At 44.3% G+C, this 24893-nt stretch overlaps 1 long non-coding RNA gene across 1 annotated transcript in view; it reads right to left on the bottom strand.

The window, feature by feature from the left end:
* Nucleotides 1-24893, bottom strand: part of LOC149867314 (uncharacterized) — a 220304-nt gene that overhangs the window by 22377 nt on the left and 173034 nt on the right. Inside the window, exons 3-4 of the long non-coding RNA XR_016441622.1 lie at nt 19255-19327; nt 18231-18384 (exon numbers count right to left, since the gene is read on the bottom strand). This is a non-coding gene — a long non-coding RNA (uncharacterized LOC149867314). The remainder of the gene's footprint in view (nt 1-18230; nt 18385-19254; nt 19328-24893) is intronic.

The raw sequence follows: 24893 nt of genomic DNA, 5'->3' as shown, positions 1-24893 counted from the left end.
AAAGCGGGGAGCATTCTGGAGTGATGGGATGGTTCCCACCATGGGAGAATAACCTCCCCTGCCCATCCTGCCAATCATCTGGTCGATGGGATGGGTGGGCAGGAGGCATTCTCCTAGGACTGGAATGCTCCTGGGTTCTAGGAGGATTTGAGACGTGGGCACACCTGCCTCCCACTCCTTCAGACATAAACTTTTGTTTACATCTCTGCCTGTATTTCAATATATGATTGTGATCTGTATGATTTATCTTGTTTTATAGAAAATCTTTTTGTTGTTTTCTTATAATTATTGTAAATGACTAAGTATGATTTCAACAGTAGCATAACGAGGGTGGGGTGAGCAGGGCACCAACCCCAGGTGCCAGTTAAGAGGGCACCAGAACCACCTCTGGAAACATTTGCCACAGAAGTCAGGCAGAACAGTGCTACACCAGGCAGTGTATCTGGGGGACTGGGGGGGAGTGGAGATAACAGAACAGGGAGTCTTGGTCAGAGCAGGCACAGCCCTGCACCCACCATGCATGTATGGGGGGGTGGGGAGAGCAAACAGGGCGCTAGAGTCAGCTATCATGGAGCCTAGCCATAGGGCTGCTACAACCAGAATGGAGCTGCTGCATGGCAATACAGTGGCTGCAGCAGCCTGGGAAGGTAAACCTTCCCAACCATTCACCCACATCCCCTCCCCCTACTCTTATATTCAGTTGTTGGCTTACCCTGTACTCCCACCGCACTCCAGGTGCCCAATGAGCTGGATATGCCTCTAGATTTTAGAGTATTGATCATACAGACAGGTCTCTTCTAAAGAGGAGGGAACTTATAATTTCTTGCATAAAATGAACCAAGGGTGTGATTCATTACAGTAGTAAAACCTCCTTTACTGACAGCTGTCAAGGCCTAAATGACACAGGTAAAGCTGAGAAACCCTGGTCCAAGGAAATGATCCTTGGCACATCTCTACTTGTTCTCAGTAGTGAAGAAGCAGGCAGTGGAGATGCCTTTAGGGCTCAAGGACACCCCTGAAGTGGTGCACAATCCTAATCTAATCTCTCAGTGAATATCTATTTTTGTTCCAAGAGGCCTAATGTCTTATTGTTTACATTCGTAATTGTTACCATATAGTTTCATATTTTCAGGAACATACAGTAATAGATTTTATGAAGCCTACATCAAAGTAAAATTACAAATCCTCTTGTGCTGAATTCATTTCTACAAAAGCACTTACCTCTATCACACAGGCATATTTTATTATTGTTGTTTTGAAACCTAAGTGACTGCCTTCTTCCAAGAAACAAAGAGTAGGCAAGTCCTTCCTCTGTTTTCAGCTTCAATCTGCCTAAACCTTTTCAGACATTACAGTTATAAACAATGGCTTCACGTTACTTTCTCTCATTTCATTTAACATATATGAACAGGCGTCTAAAATCTCAGCCCTAACGAGATCCTCCAATTGGCACAGAGGGTTAAATAAATTTCATTTTGTGTAAGCAAGGAGAAGTCTTTTCTTGGAGGTAAAGAGGATCTAAAATCATAAATACAAATCAACCTAACATTGCAACGCATCCATGATTAATAAGATTGATGTACAGAATAAAAGACAGAACAGCAATCCATCCAAATGGAAAACGCTTCCAGAACAGAGCTAACAAGCTGGTTTGGTTATTTTCTGAAATTCTCTCTCCTGCTCAACCAAATTGGTACTGGGCATAAGCCAATCCCATGGTGAGGCTGGAAGGAAGTTTAACTTTTTCTCTTATATGCTTTGGGCCCTGGCCAGGACTCAAAATACCAGGCAGTTGATCTTGTGGTATTTCTTGCCCAATGTGGAGCATGGACTATCAGAGGTCTCACAAGAGAGGAGTTTGTTTTCTCACACTTCTCAGCTGAATTCTGAAGACACAAAAACTCTGGACAGTTTGGGAAATCTTCAAATAAACAGCACAATAATAATAATTTATTCCAACTACACTGAAGCAAATAAAAAAACACTTTCTTCTTCCTTGCAATTTAATACCCAATGCATGTTGCTAAGGTTGTAGCCTTGTGCATGTGTAAATGGGGGGAACTAGAACTGCTTAGCTGTGCATTAGATATGAGAATTCTCCTTCTGATCAAGCAGAAGGACGATTTGAACTCTGCCCCATGGTGGATACAAAATTCTAAAAGGCCACAGAGTGCAGCAAAGGCACTAACTGGAATTACAAAGCTGGTGACAAATTTGTTACAAGGTCATTTTCAAAAATACCTTCTGCCCTTAGTCTCAAACAATTCAACACAAAAAAGGTACAACAATGATAGGGCCCATCCAGACAGGTATGCACATCTGTTTCCCCAGGGACAAACAGCAACAGGACATAGTTGTGCCTCTGCTACTTGTCTGCAGGGAATGCCCCTGCATGCATGCTGTGGCATGCAGCAAATTGCCCCAAATGGGGTAGGGAAGGCTCATGTCTGCATCTGGACTGGCCCCAGCAGCTTTACTTGGGGTCCTGGGGTCCTCCTAGGGATACAGCAGCAGTGATCCGGGTGTGTGCAGCCTGACCAGCACTTGGAGTATGGCTCTGGCCAGCCAGGCTTCAGTTTTGGGTGGTGCATGCTGCTGCCCCATTCACTGTTCTGCTTTTTTCCAGCACATTTTGTTTTTGACACAGAGATCCCAGTGTCAAATTAGCAGTGTGGCGAATGCATGCATCTACAGCACATGCAGTTTGCAGTGGCATAGATGGGTTTGTGGCACTGCAAACTTCATGTGCACGCTCATGGGGATGTGCTCAGAAAGTCAACACTGAGTGTAGCTCCTAAACACTTTAAGTACAAATGAAAATAAAGTCAGAAAGAGTCTCCCGTTGGTACTGACCTATTGGTTCTCACATTGCAAGGTATCTTTCACTAAGGAAATACACAATATGCCAACCGTTAACATAATTTTAAATGAAGCTGATGCTGATCTTTTCCTGGTCAGTTCAGTGGTATACAGGTTTCATGTTCCATTTCTACAAAACTCAATGTCTTTTTTGATGACCAAATCCAAATTTGTATCTGAATTTCCCTGAAGTTTTAGTTGAGATGCAGTTTGCATTTGTATCTCTAAGAATGAACCCTCTCACCAGGGAGTACTGTTTTTTTTAGCATTTTATTGGTGAATAGAAAAACAATCTAATTTTCAAATAATTTTAATATTCAAAATACCTGAAACAGCCTCCTTTTACATGCTGTTTCCAGCCAAGCAGACCATGATTGCCTTTCTCCACTGATACATTCCACACAGTCCCAATACAAATCCTGACCCTAAGTGTTTTACCTTAGTGCTTGCCCACCATTGTGCTACACCTTTGCTTTTCTGACCTGTCTCCCAAACACATTTCAAAACAGAAATACATATTTTTGTTTCAATTAGACCATAGCCCCAGGACAGGATAGCATGGTCAGAACTGGGACAAAACATCACCAAAAGGTTTAATTTAATCCATCCTCCTATACAGTATCTGATGAGCTGCTATCTTGAAGACTAACTGCTAGTGAAAGATTCATGAAGCAGCAGGGACATTTGCTTGCATTCCATTGGAACATGAGCCTTTCAAAGGAGACATACATACCAGCCGTGACAGGCAGCACTGTGTGCGCGTTTTGCTTGCCTCGTGTATCTGCTATGTGATGCAGAAGAGATATGGTTAAACAGCCAAATATATTACTGCTTTACACATTAAATTAATTCCACCTACATTTCGTTGAGTGTCAGAAACCTTGTATGGCTGGCAATTCCTAGAAAAGGACAGATCTTTTCCAAAAGCTAAGTTGAACTTAAAGTAGATACAATATAATGGTATATATTTTCTCTCTCTCCCTCTCTTCCCAGCCCTAAGATTAGCATAAAAATGTGCTATCCTAACTAAGCAGTCTGTTAACTGATAAGCTATCAAAAAATCATCTGTTATTTTTATAGCTCAAAGGCAGATGCCATTTCAAGAACCAGAGCTGATTGAGTAGGATTTTTAGAGCTCCATAGATTTATCATTGTAAACTTGAGGTATTTTAAAACAGAATGATTCAAGACTTGAAATATTACCCCAAGAGCAATCAAGCATTAGGATTTTGCTAGTCTTAAGTTTTATCCTGGATGAAATCATAAAGAATTTCAGTTGTTTTCTTATGCTTGCATTGAAAATCTTTTCTGCATCAAGTCCAGACCTGTGCAATTAATCAAAAGCCTGGGAGTTAAAGCTTCCTAAGATTGTCCTATAGGGCCCCTTATGCCAGTAGCATGTTTATGGGCACCCAAAATGACAAAATGTGATCAAAAACTTACTGTCAAAAAATAATGTTTTGAGTAACATGGCTTAGACTGAGATGCCTCTTCAGTATGGGCATGTCCAAACGAGTGCGCATGTGCGTCTTGCCCCATCTCAAACCCCTTTGAGGCAGGGAAACAGGCACATATGGGAATGAAAAAATGTTCCCCACGCTGGAAGTTTGCAATGTGGGGAAAAAATTAGACCCCTGGATATTCAGGGGTCTAAAAAAAATCAAAGTTTAAAGAAGCAAAGCAACCGGAGGCTGGGTTTTCCATGGACACACCAGGCCATGTGTTTCAGCACCAGGACTCCAGTGCTGGTAAGTAACGGGTTGCGGGGGCTGGAAGAGTGGGGAGGGACCATGGGGGGACCCCCAATGGCCCTGCCCACTCATCCAGCCCCCCCCGATCTCTGCCCTCGCTGAACCCTTCCCCCAGACCCCCCCAATCCCTGCCCTCTCACCCCATAGTTTTAAAAAACCAACCCCTCCCCGACAGCAGTTGGAGCTGCCATATGGCTGACTGGGGCCCCGCCTGCACAGTGTGGGGCAGGGTGACAGCCCCGGTGGCCCCAGCCCCTGCTGTTCTGTTCTGCCTGGGAAGCTCTGCCAGGAGGCTGTGGAGCCCTCCCACCCCTTTTTCTAAGGTAAGTAGTGGCTTTTTGTCCATTTTGTTTCTGTGTTTTTGTTTTTTTAAGTGACGGTTCCTGGGGTTGTGGGGGCAGCCATGGGGGCCTGGGGGTGCAACTTGGGGGGGTGAGGCCGGGTGGGGCAGCCATTGGGGGTGTCTGGGGCAGTGGGGGGTGGGGTTAGGTGGGGCAGCCATCGGGGGGGCTGCAGCAGCTGGTGGGGGATGGAGCCAGGTGGGGCAGTAATCAGGGGATTGGGGTGGGGCATGTGGGCCTTGCAGGGCGGGGGTGGTAACCCCTGCAGAGGCCATTTGGTCCTTGTTGGGGAGCCATACCCCTTGTTTGGGGGCCATATCCCTTGTATGGGGGCTGTAGCACTTGTGTGGGGGCTGAACCCCCTGTTGGGGGGGATAAACCCCTTGTGTGGGAGCCAAACCCCTTGTGTGGGAGCCAAAACCCTGTTGGGGAGGCATAACCCCTGTGTGGGGGCCACTGCCCCTGTGGGAGGGCAGCAAAATATATATTCATGAATTCATGAAATATATATTTAGAGTTCACTTTATTATTATGATAAGAGACTTGCTTTAACACTGTAGATATATCAATAAAACATTGTCCACTTGATTGCTGTCTCTGTCTCACTCTCTCTGTCTCTTTATAGTGGTCTTTTATTTTACTTGTGGAGGAACATGGATTTGGGGGTATTTTACATAGTGACTTGGGGATTTTTTTTATCAGGGACTTTTCAGTTTTCTAATAGGGAACACCAGAATTCCTGCTAGGGAGGCCAGTGGCAGGACTCTGCCTGCTCAAAGTTGGCACCTTGGACCCAGCTGGCTGTGCCTGACCTCCTGGCCACACGGGGCTAGGAGGACATGCTTTGACAGTTCAAAGTACATCTTTGAAAGTGGTGCAGGCTCCTAGCCTGGGGATTTTTAAAAGGAAGTTAGATGAGCACCTTGCCGGGGTCATCTGACCCCGGTGCTCTTTCCTGCCAAGGCAGGGGGTCGGACTAGATGATCTACCTAGGTCCCTTCCGACTCTAGCTACTATGAAACTATGAAACTATCTTCCGGGAAATAGCTGTCCAGATGGCTGGACAGCGGGCACACCTGGCAGTAGTGCTGCACAGAGGCCAACCCTGTAACCACAGTCCACTGGCAGTTGGCCCAGAGGGGCAGATGTCTCTACTGGCTATGCAGTTCCCATCTGGGTCTGACAGGTGCGCAGCAGGTCACAGCTAGGCAGCAGCCCCCACTGCCAGACCCCTGCAGTGGGTAGAGGGTGCAGGGAACTGTCAGGGCTGCTCCAGCAGTCCAGCTGGCACAAGGGGTAGTGTCCCCAGGTACCAGTTGGCTGGGCCCCAGAAGCTCCTGAGAGCTAGTAGCCCTGAGCTACTTGCCAGGGTGTCTTTATACTGCTGAGGCCAGGACAGGGCAGCTCTTTATACCACTGGGGACAGAACAGGTGCTGGCCTCAGGCTCTAGCTCCCCCTGGCTGCAGATGTGGGAGGAGCCAGGCAGGGTTATTTTGCCCCCAGTGGCACAATTTCCTCCACACCAAAGTGCATGTCCAAATACATGCACTGAGGCAAAAAGCCCCAGCTCAAATTTTCACTGCTTCTATTTGAGCTGCTGCAAGTGCACATGCTTGCATGTGTGGATGCACCCTATCTGTCCTGTGGTCCTGTTCCAAGTAGGGCAAACCTTACAATGTAAAAGCTATGAATGGCCTAGGGAAGGATACTATTATAGGGAAACACAGAAGGTGTTAAGAAAAAAACAATTCCAGACACTAATTAAAAGAGATTGAATTTCCTGTAGTTTGTGCAACATATCAATTACAATGTACTGCTTTCAGGAAGTGAGAAACCCAGAAAATGAAGGGAAAGGAAAACACAAAAGAATGCTACCCTGTGTTATGTGTGACATGGGAAAGTTCATATCGCCATGAGCAAGGATCAGTGATGCACGCAGCATTGAAGAGCTTCTTTGTGTTTTTTCTTTTACAACAAGGTACTGGTGCCAATGTGATTTAACAGTTTGGAATTAGTTATTGTGATTAATAAAGATTTGTGTGTGGTCTATGAACCATTTACATTAAAACATAGATATACTGGCCTTCCAGAGAAACCTTCTATATCCAGAAGGGTAGTTCAAATATATTGATACTTTTTTGATAGAATCATGACATTACCAAAGAGAATTAACAGAAATGTTATCATCTGGATTTCTAAGGTATGTGCCTTCAAAACCCTATGATATTTGCAGCATCATTAATATGCTATGATTACTAGGAGGTACCCTTCTTTCCCTCTTACTGGATCAAGCCCCATTCAGAACTTCTTGCATAAGAAAGAATTCTGCTGTTGCTTGTTCAGTGAACTGCACATTTTCAAAAATTTTAAAACCACAGATCTGCTCATTTTTCCTGTCAGTCCTGACTACTGGACTTCTACTAATTCTCTGCATGGCTGCATATGCAGATGTACTTGCAGACATGCAAACAATGACAAGTTTGTCTGTAGTGAAAGTTCCCAAACTATGGTCCATGAATCACTGGTAGCTCTCAGAGCACTTGCTTGTGTACAGTAGCAAACCAGTTATCACATGGTACTAATTCCTCCTTGCTTCCATTTCCAGCTGCAAGCATCCTAGCTATTCATTATGACAACGAACATGGATTCCTGTAAAAGCAGCTAGAAACAAGGAGGAGGAGCTGGTCTAGCTGTCTCCATTAATAATTATTATCATATACAGTAGGATGAAAGGCAGCAACAGCTGCCTTCAGGGACTGCAATCATTAGTGGAACCATTAATAATAATGAAATATGTTTCTAATATTATTCATCAGGCTGAGTACCCCAGTGATGTGATATGAACATGAATCAGTAAGGATATGGTCCCAATGGTCATTAATATGAGGGCAGGTGATCCATAAGTAGGGCCAGGTTTAAATTGCAGGGCCAGCTTACTAATATTGTAGCCCAACCATGGCCAGGGCCACCACTTTCAAGCCCAGCTTGTGGGCCCCCCACCCCACAGCCTCTGATTGGCTGAGGGGGCAGCTTATGGCCAGATTTAACTGCAGCTGCTTCAGGCTCAGGAAAATATTTCCCAACCATCAGCAAAAGCCAAGTAGCCCAGGGGAGGGGGGAAGTGGTTGCAAGAGAGACAGAGCTGAGGAGAGAGCTTGGGGATGGGGAGGGGCTGTTTGTTCCGCCAGGTGAAAAAACTGGGGCATGGGAGCCTGGGGGCATCTGGGGGCTGCCTTACCAGATGGTCCTGGCACCAGCTAGTGGGGGGGCTATTTGTTCCTCCAGGCATGTGTTCTGTCCCCACCCAACAAGTAACCACGTAATGGCATTTTTTTGTGAAAACCATTTTTCCATGAAAAATGCAAAATCACAATTTCAACCAGGCCCTATCCATAAAGCACTGTCTAGATGTAGTCCATACTATGAAAACATTAGGAAACCTCTTCTCTGGGTTATGGGTTGACTGTGAAGAGACTCAGTGGATTCTTCTTGCATGGGTAATGATCTACAAGGCACCAAGAGAGGCAATGACCCCTACTCATGCAGATGTCTCAAAATATTTCAGAAGCTCCACTTCCAGGCTTATGGATATTGGTGCATGAAAGAAAGTTGGCCCCTCCATGCTACACATTTTGTTTCCTTGCACTGAAAATGCAACTTCAAAATGTGTTGCCATTGGCTCCTCTGCCATGGCTGTTCGGCGTCCTACCCTCTTATTAAATTAGAGAAATTAATAAGAGTGGCACAGTGTTTACAGGAAATACTGCTGTGACACATCATCCCAAGCCTACCAAAGCCTCAATGACACAATGTATACATAAGAGACTCCAGTAGAGTCATGAGGAAACCAAAAGGAACTTGGTAAGTCAGTAGTAGGTTCTCCATCCTCTTACTGTGAGTGATGCCTGCAGTCTGCCCATATTTCAGCTCATTTGCTCCTCTCTTGATCAAATCACTGTAGTCATCAGAGGGCCAGTGGAAGAGAATTTGACTTGGCTTTTCTGACAGGAAGGGTGCATTTGAATTCTGTTTGAATCACTAATACACTGGCTAGCCCACTAGTAGTAAAACATAGTAGAGACAGGGCAACTGAGTTTTACTGTGAGAGGCACTAAGCAAGTTCATCTCCTGGCAGAGATGTGGAGCTAACCTCATTTAGCTACCCTGAGGTAAATACTGCAAGTGCCTTTTCTGTACTTAAGGTTTTGCAGCTATTATGACATTGATTATAATCTTTTTAAGCAGCAAGGATAAAACCTGAGTTAACAATAGATTGCTCACTAAAAAGCGATGGGCAGACATTTCTTTTAACCCCTTTGACACACAAAGAACTATTTTTGCTTTCTTTTTGGTTTACACATGCCTTGAAGTTTGCACCATTTGAAAAAATAAATCAATGCTTTAGTATAAGCAACTGAAACTTTTATTTAAGGTAGCTTAATACGGATTTATATTCCCCTTAGCCTGACCAAAAAATCAGGCATAATAAAATATCTAATCAGGTTAAAAGCAGATGGATTAAATAGGATAGACTGTTAACAGCATAAGACCACCTCCTTTACTACATGAATTTGGCCCATCAGTTCTAGAAACTAGTCCACAGGGGCCTCAACCTTTGTCCCCTGTCTCCCAAAGGCAAGGGCAGAGATGTTTTTCTTGCCAAAAATAGTTAGAAGTCATCAAGTAGCTCTGTACTTACAAGGCCAACCTTTCTTGACCTTTCTGGCTAGACCAACTCCTGTTACATTAACCTCTGACTTCAAGCCCTCTTAATAGCAATATTCCTGGACACTGTAATTTCCCTCCCACTGTGTTGGCCCAGGGAAATATTTACTATCTAGGCTTCAGAATTTATTTTTCAACAGAAGTGGCAGGGACCACCCCATACTGCTCTCTCCTCATTTGATATGAGAAAAAGTAATTCCTGAGATATAATTTTACCGGAACAAATGTGCTTCAGAGTCTCCTTTAGCATTATAAGAAGACCTGATTTCCTATCAAATTCAAACAAGGACCTTGTCAGATTTGAGATGGATATAAACAAGAAATGGGAGCCCATAATTGGTGATGGAAATCAGATAAGCCCTTTTTAAATACAACCATTGATAGAGAAATGGGAACCCAAATTACCTTTGATTAAGTCACTTAAGAAAATAAAGCTGGGGGGAGGAGGCTTGGTAAAACTGCGCTGGTGGATAAAATCACAGGAAAGGGGGTGGGAGAGATCTATTCCATTTGTCAGACTCACAAGCTTAGAAGAATCAGAACTGAAGTCAATGAAAAATGTGACTGTATTGATTTTTATCTTGCTTCAGCATATCTAATATCTCAGCTGCCTGTACATAAGAAGGGTCTCTGGGCTTCCAATTCATTCCTTCATCTTTTGTTTCCTGGCCTCATTCCTTAGGGGTAGGGTAGCACAGTGGGAGGGAGCCAGGCTACTTATGCTGCACACCTGACAAGGGAGGGAGACAAGGTTATTCCACTGGGTTGCTTGCATGCCAAGGGAGGGAGACAAGCTACCTATATGCTCCACACACACCAAAAGACGAGGGCTGAGCACATGCATGGCAGCATAGAGCTGGGATGCCCATGCTGTGGGCATGGTGGAAGGGGAAATACCCTGAATGCCTACATGGCCTTTGATGCCCACCTGCAGCCCATGTGGTACGTGCCTCCCCAGAAGACCAGATATTGGACAGCCCTGATTAAATGTGTGAATGTACTTCACAATTTTTAACAATTTTTAACAACAAAATGACTTGCTAAAGGCTCTGCAGGAATTTTGTGGCAGATCTGGGAACCAAATGTTTGTTTCTTGAGTCCTGGGACTATGCCAAACTTTATTTTAGCTGAAACTGGATGGCATAAATGATATACTTGTTGCAAGGTCAATGTCTGCTTCACCACTCTACCTCCTTGTAAATCCAAACTTCAAACCTGCTATAGAGGAATGGAGAAGGCCACAGTCTGACATTCTTAAGACCAGTCACACAACTGGTTTTGTGGAATGTCTACGACTAGTTGATAGAAATCTAAAAATTAGACAAGAAATATCTGATGCTTAAGATTTGCAAACCTTTTGAATTAATTTGAGCTCCCCACCATCCCCATCACCCCCATCAATACAGCTCCCCACCATCCCCATCAATACAGGGTGGTTTTTCAAGCAAAAGGGAAGCTTGAACCACTTTTTTATAGGTTGCATGGGAAAGCAGAATATCAAGTGCATGTGATAGTGTGGTAGAGAGAGGATTGCTTCACTCCTATTCTATCCCTGTCTTTTACTTTGCATTCCGGATGTAGATGGGATACATCTAGTGTAAGCCTTAATTACCACTCATTCTGGAAATATGGAGCAATTGTGACACAGCAAGTGTATGCATATATAATTAATTCATTCCCTATAGGGTTAAATTCTGATGAGGCTCAGAAGCCAAGCAATATGGGTGAAGCATTCCTGTATGCTTTAATAGAGAGGCAGGTTGATTGCTACTATAAAATGTTCTCTTCAGAAATGGAGAGTAAAGTCAGACTTACTCTCATGAAGGGATTCCCCCCCCCACCCCTCTTTTTAGGTTAAATAGGAAAAAAATCTAAAGTTGTTCCAAAAACACACAGGATCAAGCCTTTATGGCAATATTTGCTTGAGACTTGAGAAAAATTACCCAGAAAAGATTGAATTCTTACAGAAGAGGTTAATGAGACAAAGTTTGCTTGTCCCTGCACTGCTGTAGAAGAGGAAAGAGGGAAAAGAGAGCAAAAGGAGTTTGTTTCTTCCCTACCCACCAGCAGGGAGCAGGCTAAATCTGGAAGGCTGCTTTAAGAGTGTGGCCGCCAGGCTTCAAATATTCATTCTTGTGCGACCTTCACCCTAATGGTAAACGTAAGGTGTCCTATGGTCTCGTGTCATTGACCAAGCAGGTGTCTTGTCTTCTCCTCAAGTAGGCTCCCCCGTTCTCACCTGCCACAACATGCTGTTCTTCAGTAGATGGGATTAGTCGTTGGGTGTGTTCGGCGGCCTGTGATTCGCGGTCATTCACAGGGCTCCACCACCCCTACGCCCTGGCCTCACACCCCCTTGTGTGATATGTCCTTCCGTTGGCCTCGTCCCCTCTTATGGAGTCATGTCTCATGGCTTGACGTCTGTATGCCTGTCGCCTATGGCCAAGTTCACCCATATGGGCCTGCCCCCTCTGCCTTCCCTGTCTCCACCCCTTCTTTGGGGAAACACAAAAAAACTTCTGCGGCTCTTCCTTGGCCCCGTTCCTCAGGGATACCCCAGCATTTTCTACTCTCTCCCTTCACATGGGCCAACCAAACAAAATGCGTCAACAAACCACTAGAGTGTTGAGCCACCTCCTGATGTGGCTACGCCTTGTCCCCTGACTATCCTTCCCTCTTGCTCTAGCTTGGGGATGCTCCTCTCACTGCCCGTCGCCTCTGGGATTCACTCCTATTCTCCAGTCGACCCGGCCGCGACTAGCAGTGGTACCCGCCCCGATTGTAACCCCACTCAGGAATCTCCTGGGGTCTTTTCTCTCTGGAGGGGCTCCCTCCTCGCCCTGGTCATCCCAATACTCCCACCTGGGGTCTGCTCGAACATTGGGTGCATCTCTGACTCTGTCTCCAAGTCTGGAGTGCCTGTCACTCACTCACCTTCCCGTCCGTGCTCCTGACAGGGTGCTCTGCTCCACACTGTCTGTGTCTGCTCCCAGCTCATCAGGCTCTGAGGGTCCTGTGGGGAAGATCCTCTTCCCTCCCAGAGTGGCTTTCTCGCTGCTCTCTCCTCTCTCCTCCATGGCAGCTGCCATTTTTATCTCCGCTGGCCAGCGTTTGGGGCTGATGTCACCGGCCGGCCTTAATTGGATAAAAAGGCAGCTGACGATCCACGCGGGCTCTTCTTTCCACACCTGCTGTGCTGTGTCTCCTGTTGCTGGTGAGTACTCCTTGTTACTTCTTTCCCCGGGACAAAGAGCTTAGAGCAGTAGGTAGGGAGTAAGGGTGCTAGAAGCTAGGGAGAGGTCTGGTGTCCTAGGGTGAGGGAGAAGGTGACATCTGTTTTTACTTGTATTATAGTAGGGCTTACAGGTTCCTACAGAGATGAAAACTCGTTGTGGTAGGCACTGTATACACTTATAATGATATACAGACCCTGCCCTACAGTTCATACAGTGTAAATAGTGTCATCCACTGAATTTTACATAGCAGGGCAGTTTTCCATTATTACCAGCAAATATTAGCAAGATAGCATTAAAGGGGAGCTACAATACAGTTTTTCACTACCCACAGTGCTTCTACCAGTGTCTTTGGAGGCATATTAACACCTAACTAGGATGCTGATTAGCTAAGGCAATTCTTCTACCACTCCAATCCACCCTGTCTTTGTAATAGAACTGCATATCTGAAATACATAACCATGCCAAAACTCGTATAATGTTCACGTTGCAAGCGACACATATCATATTCTATTTTAGGAATGTATTCCCAGACAATAGCAACAACTTTGTAGAATACCTTTTGTAGAATACCTAATGCCAGGTCCTTCACTGATTAATATTAACTTAGTCTCACTGAAGTTGATGTCAGTTTCCACCACCTAAGGACTGTACCCATACAACATTGTCACTTAGCCCCGTACAAATGCAAGTAAAATAAGTTAAACATTCTGTCAAATTACATGGGTTTGATTACTCATACGTAGGACCCTACCAAATTCATGGCAGAAGTGGGTTGTACTGCAGCTCCTTTAATCTTGCGAGTTCCCTCATGTGTCCTCCTCACCTCCGCCATTGACTGGTGGAGGGGCTCTACTTGCGACTTGCTTCTTATCCATAGGGAAACAAAAACCATGATTTTAAACATGCTGAGCAACAAAGGCCCCTTTGCCAATCAGAAGAGGGAGGCAAAACCAGTGCCATATTTAAAACTGCAGTTTATACCTTCCTTCTGATCAAGGAGCAAGCCACAAGTGGGGCCCCTCCACCAATCAGCAGTGGGGTGGGGGTGTCCAGGAGAACCTGATGACAAGGGCTGCAGCCCAGCCCACTTCCACTGTGAATTTGGTTGGACAGTACACATACCAAATATAATTTCCAAGATGCTGAAAGTGAAACCTTTAGCTTAAATCCAGGAACTATGTTTGTGGGTCAGTATTGTGTCAGAAAAAACAAGCATTTTCACATAGTATTAAATAGTTCCCTTTCTTTTGGCTGCTAATATTGGATACCACTCAAGAATGTCCCTAATGACTACAATAATCATTCTTATCTTTACTCTAATCAGTGTTGTATGCAACCTTATCATGCATGCATCTTGGTAAGTACATACTGTTTAAACAAATGTAAGGTCACTAGGAACTACAGTATTTCAACCAAGCCAGGAAACACATATTTTTTTCTTAAGAGCTTTAAAACAAAACAAAACAAAACAAACTTCAGACCATAGAAAAGCATATATTTTAGGGGTATTTTATTGAAGAACAACTGCATGCAAAACTGATCTTTATAGTGACTGATGGGTCCCTTTGTGCAGATAAAACTCAGGTTTTAAATATTTTTTTAATTGTTATTGTCTTTGTGCTCAAGGACTGATTGTGGGAAAAATGCCATTCTCTGACCATAAAAATAAAAAGAAAATATAATAAAGCAGTAATTGGTCAATGATGATTGAACTAACGACTTTATAGTGCCAGTCACACACACATAATAATTGCTCTTTGGACTCTTTATGAAGGTACAGTACTGTTTCATAAGACTAATCCAGCATTATAAATTCCCCATTTTATGTCAGTTTCTACCATTATCATATAAACCTTATGATAAATTATGTATGTTATTAAAGGTTCCTAAATTTGGCTACATAATCTATGAAAAATGAAAGGCTATCTATACAAAAAGTGCAAGAGTGAATCATATGCAACTTGTCTTTCAAATAATAAAGATGTAAACAACAATTCTAAAATGTATGTTTTGATTGTGTTTTAAAGATTTGTGATTTCCATCTTGCTTTTGCAACTGAACAGAGTTAGGCAGATCATGCTGGGTTCCCCACAAATTGCTGAGATCTATGGTACAGTAACTGATCTCACTGTGTAATCATGACCTTTAGGTGGAATGGAAACATGCATGTGCGCACACACACACACACACAGTATGTCTACAAATCAACCTCACATAAGACAAATTCATGAAGAGCTATAAAGTTCTTGGTGCAGGGAACCATTTGAATAGCATTACTTTGCCATTCAAACTGCTTCTCAATACAGTATGTTTATCACTCCCATTTCTTTCTACAAAACTTGACCAAAACTACATCTCAGACCTTTAATCCTTCATAGGATATGCCACTATTTGAAGCCCCCCAAAAAGAGCTCAAAACTACTTCAGACTCTTGCAGAAATCGAAATGATCTAAGAGGTGTTTCCCACCATTCATTTAAATATAAACCTGCAAAAATATAAGCTTTCTTAGTTTGTTTATACTTTACACATAAGGAAGAGCAGATACTAGTTTTATAATTTTTCACTGAATTAAATGAAAAAAGAAAAAAGTATTCCAGATAACTGTTATTGGTAAGAGTAGTAGTAGTGAGAATGGGACTACGTGGGGGGCTGCAAGCACCCCAAAATGGCTCTGCCCTGCACCCCAGCTATGCAGGACCTGCCCCTGCTCCAGCCCCACACTCTCCCTCACCTCCATTGAGGTGGGGCAGATCAAGGCCCCAGTGGTGAGGGAGGAAGTGGGGGTAGGGCTGGGGCCTTGATTTGCTCTGCCTCCCTCTGCATGGCCCTTCCCCTCCCCCCACCCCTTCCCCCATAGTCTTACATTCTGTGGGGGCACACCCCCAAATAATTTTTTCTCCCTCTGCCTCAATCTGCCCCTCCTTTCCTCCCCACCGACTTATCTGCCGGACATTGGTGGGGGAGGTAGATCTTGGGTTGCTTTTAAATGTCAAAGGTGATCTACGTAAAAAGCTTAGAAACCACTGGTCTACATGCTGCATTACTAGCTAAAATTTGCATGAGACCTCGCTATCCTGATGTGATTGAGAAAGCAACTTCATATCTCCTCAAGCAGTGTAGAATCCACGGGGTGCAGTGGCATGGCTGTACCCTGCTTTTGGGTGGCATCTTATCATGGGAGCCTATGGAGACTTCCCTTCCACTTCCAGCTGAAACGTGTGTCCTCTCTCTGCCCACTTCCCTTCCCCACCTGACTTTCTCTACTGTCTCGGGGGCAGGGATACATCAGAGTTGTTCCTTCCCACTGTGCTGAGGCTAGGCTCAGCTGCAGCCAGGGACAACAGCAGCAGGGATAGACTGGGGATCCCTTCCCTGTGCATGCTCTGGGCAGGGTGAGGGGAACAACTCTCCTGCCATGCTGTTGCTGCTGTCCCTTCCCCAGTTGGACCCATACCCTGCCCAGCCTGGCTGGTTCCAGAGATTCGCTGTCCCACAGCAGTGGAGAAAGCAGTAGTGACAAGCATAGGAGTTGAGGCAGAGGGGGAGGGGGAGGGGGAGGGGGAGGGGAAGTGGAAGGGAGGGAACATGCCTCTGAGCAGAAAAGGAAAAGGAGGTAGGACTTTCACCTGCTTTTGGGATTTGAAAATTGTCTGCACTGGTGAGGGGCGGTGGATGCTGGGAGCAGGGGATGCAATGAAGATTGCTGCAGTGAAGGTTGCTGCTCCCACATCCCTCCTTGGGGAAATCTGGGATCTGGCCCCGTCCCCAAGTACTGACTCTGCAATTCTGGGAGGCCTTGGCATGTGCTGCACAAGGAGAATTTCCTGTGCTGTCTCTCTTCCTCTTCCATGCAAGTTTCATTCACAGTCTGGGGGCAAGAAAATTCCCCTCTGGCATTTGTCACCTTTTAAAAAAAGACTTCATATAACTCCTGCATTTTTTATATTTGATGAGTAGCTATATTTGAAATCTAAGGTGACTTTTGAAATGGTTTCACAAAATTACATAAGTAAAAGGTGAAACGGGGCTGCTTAGTCATATTTGGACTAAAATGTGACGTCTAAGAAATTCTGTAGCACCAAACTGAGAAAGTTTGCACAGTATATTGTCTTGAACAGGGTGTCAGAATTAGAGCTATGCAGAGGGTGGGCATCCCAATATGCAAAAGCTATTAAGATACCAGCATGTGATTTGTCTCCACATTGGAGGACACGTCAGTTTTCCACGATAGGAAAACTGTGGAATCTCTATCCTTGGTGGTTTTTAAGACTGGGCTGGACAAAACTTTGGCTGGGATAATATAGTTGGGTATGGTCCTGCTTTGCGCAGGGGGTTGGACTAGATGACCTCCTGAAGTCCCTTTCAATTTTCTATGATGCTATGTTTCTATGAAAAAATTGGCCAGGGGGAAGCAGAGGGGAGGAGAGGGAAATAGTCAATCTACATGTCTCATATTTAAAACTCTGTATTATAGTAAAGTCAATGCAAAATACAAAAGTCACACCAAAATAAAAAATCTATAGCATTTCTTTCTGAAGATGCTGACAGTTTTTTGAGGTTGCTTCTGAAATAAATTCTGGCAAAATGAACCTGATTTTGTAGTGTTTTGAATTCGGTGCAAGTGCAGGTTCTTACGAATTATAGTTTTGCTGAAGTTTCTCCAAGCAAATCTGTTAGGAACAGATACTTTGGATCAGGATGTAGAAGATACAAAAGAATCATTGAACAAGTTTCTCCCTCATTTCAGGCTGCTGGTGATTGGCTTATGACTTCTTGCACAAATAAATACAAATGTCAATGAAGTCCCTAATTTTAAAACAGGGTGTGCCTTGTACATCGCCTAAAACGGCAGGTTCAATCCCAACTTTCCTTAAGTCAGTGGCAAAGCTCCCATGGACTTCAAAGTAACCAGGATTTTGCCCAAGACGTTTTCTTAGTGGCAACATAGGGCAACTGGGGCTGTGAAATCTTTATCACCTTTCTTCATACTTCCTTATTTTCTATCTGCCAGCCCTGAGTTTAATACTTACAAATAGGATGTAGGATCACTGAGAAACAACAAACAAGAACAGCTGGATCCTCTTATCTGCTTTAGCTAATTGTACTATTCTGGCATGTCAGAGCAGTCATAGTCTATGCAGATTCACCTTCCCCCATGCTGTTAAATGCTCAGACAGTTTAAGGCAAGCATAGTAGCTCATAGGGTGAAGTCACATGTTATACATAAACCATAATAAATCTGTGGAATGTTAAGTAGTGTTAAAATTAGAACATGCTGCAAGCCATGCACTTTAAGGGTTAATACTGTTTCTTACCTCCACAGCTATGACTTGCCATTGGAAGGCTAGCAAGCAGGGCCATGGCTAGGAACCAGGATACTTGGGTGTTATCTCCTCTCTGGGTTGGGGTTGGCAGGGCTGAGGGTGATGCATCCTTGGATACTGGAGGACTGCAAGTTGCTCATTTTATCTCCATGGAACAGACAGAAGTTACATTAACATTAGCCGGTTGCACCACCTGGAGCACCACCCAGAGTTTTAACCCTAGCCTGAAGTGGCATAACTTTGACACCTCAGAGGACATTTGGTATAAGTTAATGAACTTTACCATGTAGCTGCAAAAGTTTTAAATACCTTTAGTATGGTCTAAGCATAATGTGTAAGTTCACTCATAGATAACTCCTAACCCAGCCCACCACTAGGTCTAGTGGAGGGAATGGAAACATGGCTGGAATAGCCCCGTTCCTCAATGATACCAGGACAGTAGAGGACATAAAGTCTTTTTTGTTCCCTTTCCCTCCTGATATTTATCAGGTCAAATTTGACAGCATTTCAGGTTCTAGACTTCTGTTTGAAATACATTTTATATGCTATAGGCCATCTTCTATTTACAACAAAGAGAATATTTCCACCAAGTCAAATAAAAACCAGATCCATGTCCTTCAAATATTTTGGAGGCTCTGATTAGGAGAATATGTATATATAGACATATGCAAAGAGGCAATGAACTTCAGCCTTATCTCATAGAAACCTTTATAGAACACCATGAAAACACCTTTTTTATTTTGTATATACATGTAGATCTATCAAGAAAAAGCCTATATTTAACACTGTATTCTAGGAGTTCCAAATGAAGGAACACACTATTTTAATTTTCTGTCATACGGGTGCTATAAGGTTCACCTTCTTGGGGACTACATGCCAAATGAGATGTTGCTGTGACCAATGAGGATACATGCAAAATACTCAAAGAGAGCTTGCTCCCACATTAGTCCTAAATAAAGTGGAAACACAGCGTTTGGACTGCATTTTGGACTAGACCCAATGGATGATTACTTACCCATATTTCCTTCAAGGAGGAGATGTGCCTGGAACTTTTGCCTGTCACATGGAGGAAGAAGAAAATGTCCACTCTGAAATACAAAAAATATTGGCTTTATCCATCATTCTTGCAAACTCTCATATAGTAGCCAGATGCAACTGCTGGAATTTGCTCTTTTTAATCAGAAATTGGTCTGTGGTAAACTACAGCTTATACAAACCCCCTGAAAACCATGGAGCTTGACAGAAGAACCCAGATACCTACATGGTTCTTGTCCCAGATACCCATGGCTCTTTAGGAGTTTAAATGGCACTGGACAAAACGATATAAATTATTCAAAGAAGATCCTGTTAAAGGACCCTCTTATGGATGAAAGTTGATATTGTCCTGAGCAGCTAAATGCAACTACTTACTATTATTGACTGCAAAGACATACTGGAATGATAGCATTAGCAGATTTTAAATTGTCATGGTGCAAGTTTTCTTAGTCCATAAAAGCTGTGCAAATGTGCTAGTGCACAGTAGAATTAATCTACTGCACATAAGCGTCACTAAAAAGGTGTGCGCTGCTACTATTGCACAATAGCACTAAACTTAATGTACAGTAACAGTGGTGCATTAATGCACATGTAGACATGTCCAGTGTCTCTCAAACCTGACCTTGAGTGACAACTGCTGGGTTGAAGCTCTAGTACAGTCTTTCCTTTGTATTCATTCAGCCCTGTATCATTGCTGAAACTAACAACACATAAGATAAGAACAGCTGTCCAACAGAAGCAAGTCCAAGAGCAAGAATACCTTCATACAGACTTCTGAATGGCCATCAGATAACACTAATATTTAGACTTAGATGACCTAGGCTGATTTTAAACCAGTGACCCAATAGCAATGAATCCATTATAGCTTATTAACTATTGCCTGCAACATTTAAGTCTGACAGCAGCAAGAAACAACAGAATTTTAAAAAGCTGGCTATGGACATTCTAAATGATGAACACTTACTGTAGTGATCAAAATTTATATTTGCTCTGGGCAGGCAGCAGTCTCAAGCATCAAAGCTTCTGTTTCACTGCTGTGCCAAAAGCCATAAAGTTTAAGGCTTGACCAAGCATTTATTCAGCACTAAAGTAGAAGCCTGGACTCTTGAGACTACTACTGAATAGTTAGATTAAATAAACAGTTTAAAAATGCCTCTAACACTGCTAATAAAAAAATGAAATAAAGATTTACACAAATGAACCTTTGTTTCCTGAGCTGCAGTTTTCAATTTTATATTCCTTTTGAAACAGGAAAATACTAGTCAACTAATTATTTAAAAAGAGGCATATGCATATATTTGAAGCTAAGACTGACATTCATTGTATTAAATGCTTGCCACCAGACTAGAAGATCACCAGTCCTACCCAAGCCCATATGAATTAGCTCCCAGTTCTCCCCGTCCTCCTCCCCGCCCCCCCGCCACGCCTCCCCCCCATCTTCAAAAAGAGAAGGAAGAGGAGGAAAAAAAGGATGGATACAGGAAAAAGAGAAGATATTTTAGGAAAGCAACATTATTTCATCCAGATTTCAAAATCCATAGAGACATACCAGTAATTTTCATGAAAAATTCATCCCACTTTTGACCAGCTCTATTTGAAACTTAGATAGAGGTGGCACTGCACACTTGTTCTACATTCATAAAACTGTTCAGAGATGTCGCAAGCTTTTTCAGTACTGGAGGTGGGGTGCTGGTAAGAGGATGAAGACTTATACTGACTACTGAAAACAAGGGGTGGGGGCTGAGGAGAAAGGGAAAGGAGTCTTACCTGACAGGGCTCTCTTTACTTGAGTAGCAGCTGCTAATGCAACTGCCTTAACAGCAGGGATCAGCTGCTGCCATTAAAGGACAAACAGGCACTGGGGCCCCCCCGGTAATCTGCTTGCCTTCCCACTCCCAGGGGCAGACCTGACCCTCCCATGCCAAAGCCCCCAGGGGGAAGGGGCATCATGTCCCTTTCCCCCTACCAGGTACACTGTTGGACATGGTGCTGCCCCTGCCCAGCTCCCTATGACAAGGCTGCAGTGGGGTGTGGAAAGACTCCTGGGGCATACTGACACCCAACTCTAAATTAGCACCTGGGGCTGCTGCCCCTCTCACCCTGTCCTAATTATACTACTGTACTGCTTATAGTACAGTCCTTCTGGCTGACTGAGTATATGTAGAACATATAAATAGTTCCATAGCCCAGACTGTAACATCTAAACACAACTAATTTTACCCTGCAACATCCATTTGTTGACCTCTCTGAACCAGTTTTTACATGCATTTTCAAGTCAGGAGTGGTGTTGCAAACTCTCATGATTTGTTCATGAATGTCACAATATTTTGAATTTACCTCAAAGCCCCAGCTCCTGGTGCCATGGAATAACAAGAATCCACCTCCAGTAAATAAAACTCATGCTGCAGTATTCATGCTGTATGAATAAAGTAGCAAGACCGTCTAGTGTCATGGTTTTGTAGAAAAATTTGAACATATGCATCCTCAAAAGTCAGTCTCATGTGTTGAGGAGAGTTTATTTATAATTTTAAAAATTGTATTTATATGCTGCCCTTCCTAACAAAGACTTAATGTGGCTTGTGATAAGTAAACAGCATAATTTAAAAATGGGAGATCAACAACAGAATAAAACAACTTAAAAGGGAACTAGAACATCAAGATAAAATAAACCTCCTAAACAATATCTCATCCTGGTTTTGTTTGGTAAATGCCTGCCCAAATAGAAAGGTCTTACAGTGCTCCTGAAAGTTTCCAGGCTTGGGCTCTGGTAAATCTAAAGAGGGAGGGACATCCACAGCTGATGAGCAGGGATCCTGGTTCTCCTTGATTAAAAAATGTCAAATTCTCTGATTAAAAATGATGAAATCCATGACTGAAATGAAACACTACTATATATACAGGTATCAGTTGAACACAATTTTCTATTGATATATTTATAATTTTAAAGCAATATGGAAGCCTACCAGTAGGGGTGTGTGAAGCGGGCCCTATTTGATTCGGATTCAACCCGAATCAGGGATAGTGATTTGATTCACTGATTGGATCACTGTCCCTGATTCAATTCAGCTGAATCTGAAGATTCTGTGCTGATCTGGAGAATCAGCAGTTCGGACATGACGCAGCTTTAGAAGTTTTTTCTACATACCTTGAGGTAGCAGGCATGGCTCGTGATTGCTGCAATGCTGGGGCACATGAAGCATCCCATAGGAGTGTGGCGTGGGGGTGCCCTCCACGTGTTCAGCGGCAAACTTGGAAGTGGACTGGAAGTACTTCTGATCCACTTCTGGGTCTGCTGGGGAATGTGTTAGGGGCCTCCCTACACCTCCGCAGCTTGGCAATTGGTTGCAGGGGGACTCCAGGTGTCCCCCCCAACCTAGGCGCCCCCGCACCTCCCCCGTGAACTCCCTGGCAGACCTGGAAGTGGACCATGAGTGCTTCTGGTCCACTTCTGGGTCTGCTGCTGAGCATGCTGGGAAGTCCCCCGTGCTTCTGTGGGACATTCCATGCAACCCAGCATCACAGCATTCACAAGCCCTTGCTACCTAGAGGTTTGTAGAAAAAACAATAAAACTGTCTCTATGTCCAACCCTCTGAATCTTTCTGAATCGATTCAGAGGGTTCCAGTTTGATTCAGAGAGATTAAAGTGTCCTCTGATTTGATTCAGATTTGGAGATTCAGCCATTGAATCAGGCCGAATCTCCACCAGATTGAATAAGGGTCCAAAGCTTCACACAGCCCTACCTACCAGTGTCTCTATCACCATAATAAAATAAATTCTAAATACCTATACATTTTAGTATTTCATTTTGAGTTTTAATCATGGAAAATCAGAGTTCCCTCTGCCCCCTTCACTCACCAGGAGCAGGTCCAGGACCTGTCACTGCCAAGCCACAACCCCCTGTGGCAGAAAAAAAGAGTACTGGGGTCAAATGACCCTGGCCACACGTTCATCCAGCCACCTTTTAAAGGCCTCAGGGTAGGAGCCAGCACCACTTCTCTTGGAAGTTGGTTCTAGATTCTAGCCGCCCTGACAGTGAAGTAGCGCCTTTTGACATCTAGCCTGAATCTACCCTCTGCCAGCTTGTGACCATTATTTCTTGTCACTCCTAGTAGTGCTCAGGGGAACAGGGACTCTCCCATTCCCCACTGGTCCCCCCTGGTAAGTTTATAGATGGCCACCAGATCTCCTCTCAGCCTTCTCTTGTGGAGGCTGAACAGGTTCAGGTCCCGTAGCCTCTCCTCATAGGGCCTGCCCTGCTGCCCCCTGACCATGTGAGTGGTCCACCTCTGGACCCTCTCAATGCTGTCCACATCCTTCCTGAAGTGCAGCACCCAGAATTGGATGCAGTACTCCAACTGCAGCCTTACCAATGTCGCATAGAGAGGGAGGATCACCTCCTTGGACCTGCTCATGATGCATCTGTGGATGCATGACAAGGTGCGGTTAGCCTTACTGACCGCGTCCTCACATTAGCGGCCCATGTTCATCTTGGAATCAATAATGACTCCAAGATCCCTTTCTGCCTCTGTGCTGACAAGAAGGGAGTTCCCCAGCCTATAGGTAGGCTGCTGGTTCTTTCTCCCTAGGTGCAGTACCCTGCACTTGTCAGTATTGAATCCCATCCTATTCTCATCTGGGCAGGGATTTTGTTACCCGATTGTAAAAGGTAACCAGGTTGGTCTGACAGGACCTGCCCCTTATGAACCCATGTTGGTTGACCCTGAGCATAATCTCCCCTGCTGGTCCCTCACAGATGTGGTCCTGGATAATTTTCTCAAGGAGCTTCCTTCCCCAGGGCCAAGGTAAGACTAATGGGCTTATAGTTACCTGGGTCCTCCTTCCTTCCTTTTTTGAAAATGGGGACCACATTGGCCTTATTCCAGTCCTCTGGCACATGGCCAGAGCACCATGAGTGCTTGTAAAGCCATGCCAGGGGTCCCACAATGACCCCTGCCAATTCCCTCAGCACCCTGGGGTGGAGATCATCTGGACCTGCTGATTTAAACATGTCCAGCCCCACGAGACATTCCCTAACTAGGTCCTCCCTTACCCAAGGCTTGGTGGTGCCTGTTCTGAGTCCATCCGGAATCCTGATGGGGGAGATATCCCAGTCCCTGCTCAGAAAAATGGAGGCAAAGAATTTGTTAAAGAGGTCAGCTTTATTGTCTGGTGCAACCACCAGATGGCCAAGCATGTCCTGCAGGGGCTCCTCGTTACCTGGTGCCTTCTTTTTACTCCCTATGTATTTAAAAAAGGATGTTATCTTTAATCCTGGTCACTAGTCCTAGTTCCATCTCTGCCTTAGCCTTCAAAACAGCCCCCCTACAGTCTCGAAAAATGGAAGTATAATCCTCCTTGGTTATAGCCCCTCCTTTTCACTGGTTGTATGCCTCCTTTTTAGCTTTCAGGCATTCCTGAATGCCTTTGGTGAGCCATGGGGGCTTTTGAGCACTCTTGCCCCCTTTGATTCACATTGGGACTGTCACCCTTTGGGCTCAGAGGATTGTCTCCTTAAGGAATGACCACTCATCTTGGACTCCCAATTCCCCTACCCTCCAGGACCTCAGTGCCTCTTCTACTAATCTCCTTAACTCATTGAAATCAACCCTCCTGAAGT

Source organism: Crocodylus siamensis, chromosome 4, assembly GCF_052110815.1.
Source record: "Crocodylus siamensis isolate JL-2025a chromosome 4, ASM5211081v1, whole genome shotgun sequence".
In the NCBI taxonomy this organism is placed as follows: domain Eukaryota; kingdom Metazoa; phylum Chordata; order Crocodylia; family Crocodylidae; genus Crocodylus; species Crocodylus siamensis.
The sequence above is the reverse complement of the archived record's forward strand: the minus strand, read 5'-3'. Positions and strand labels throughout refer to the sequence as shown.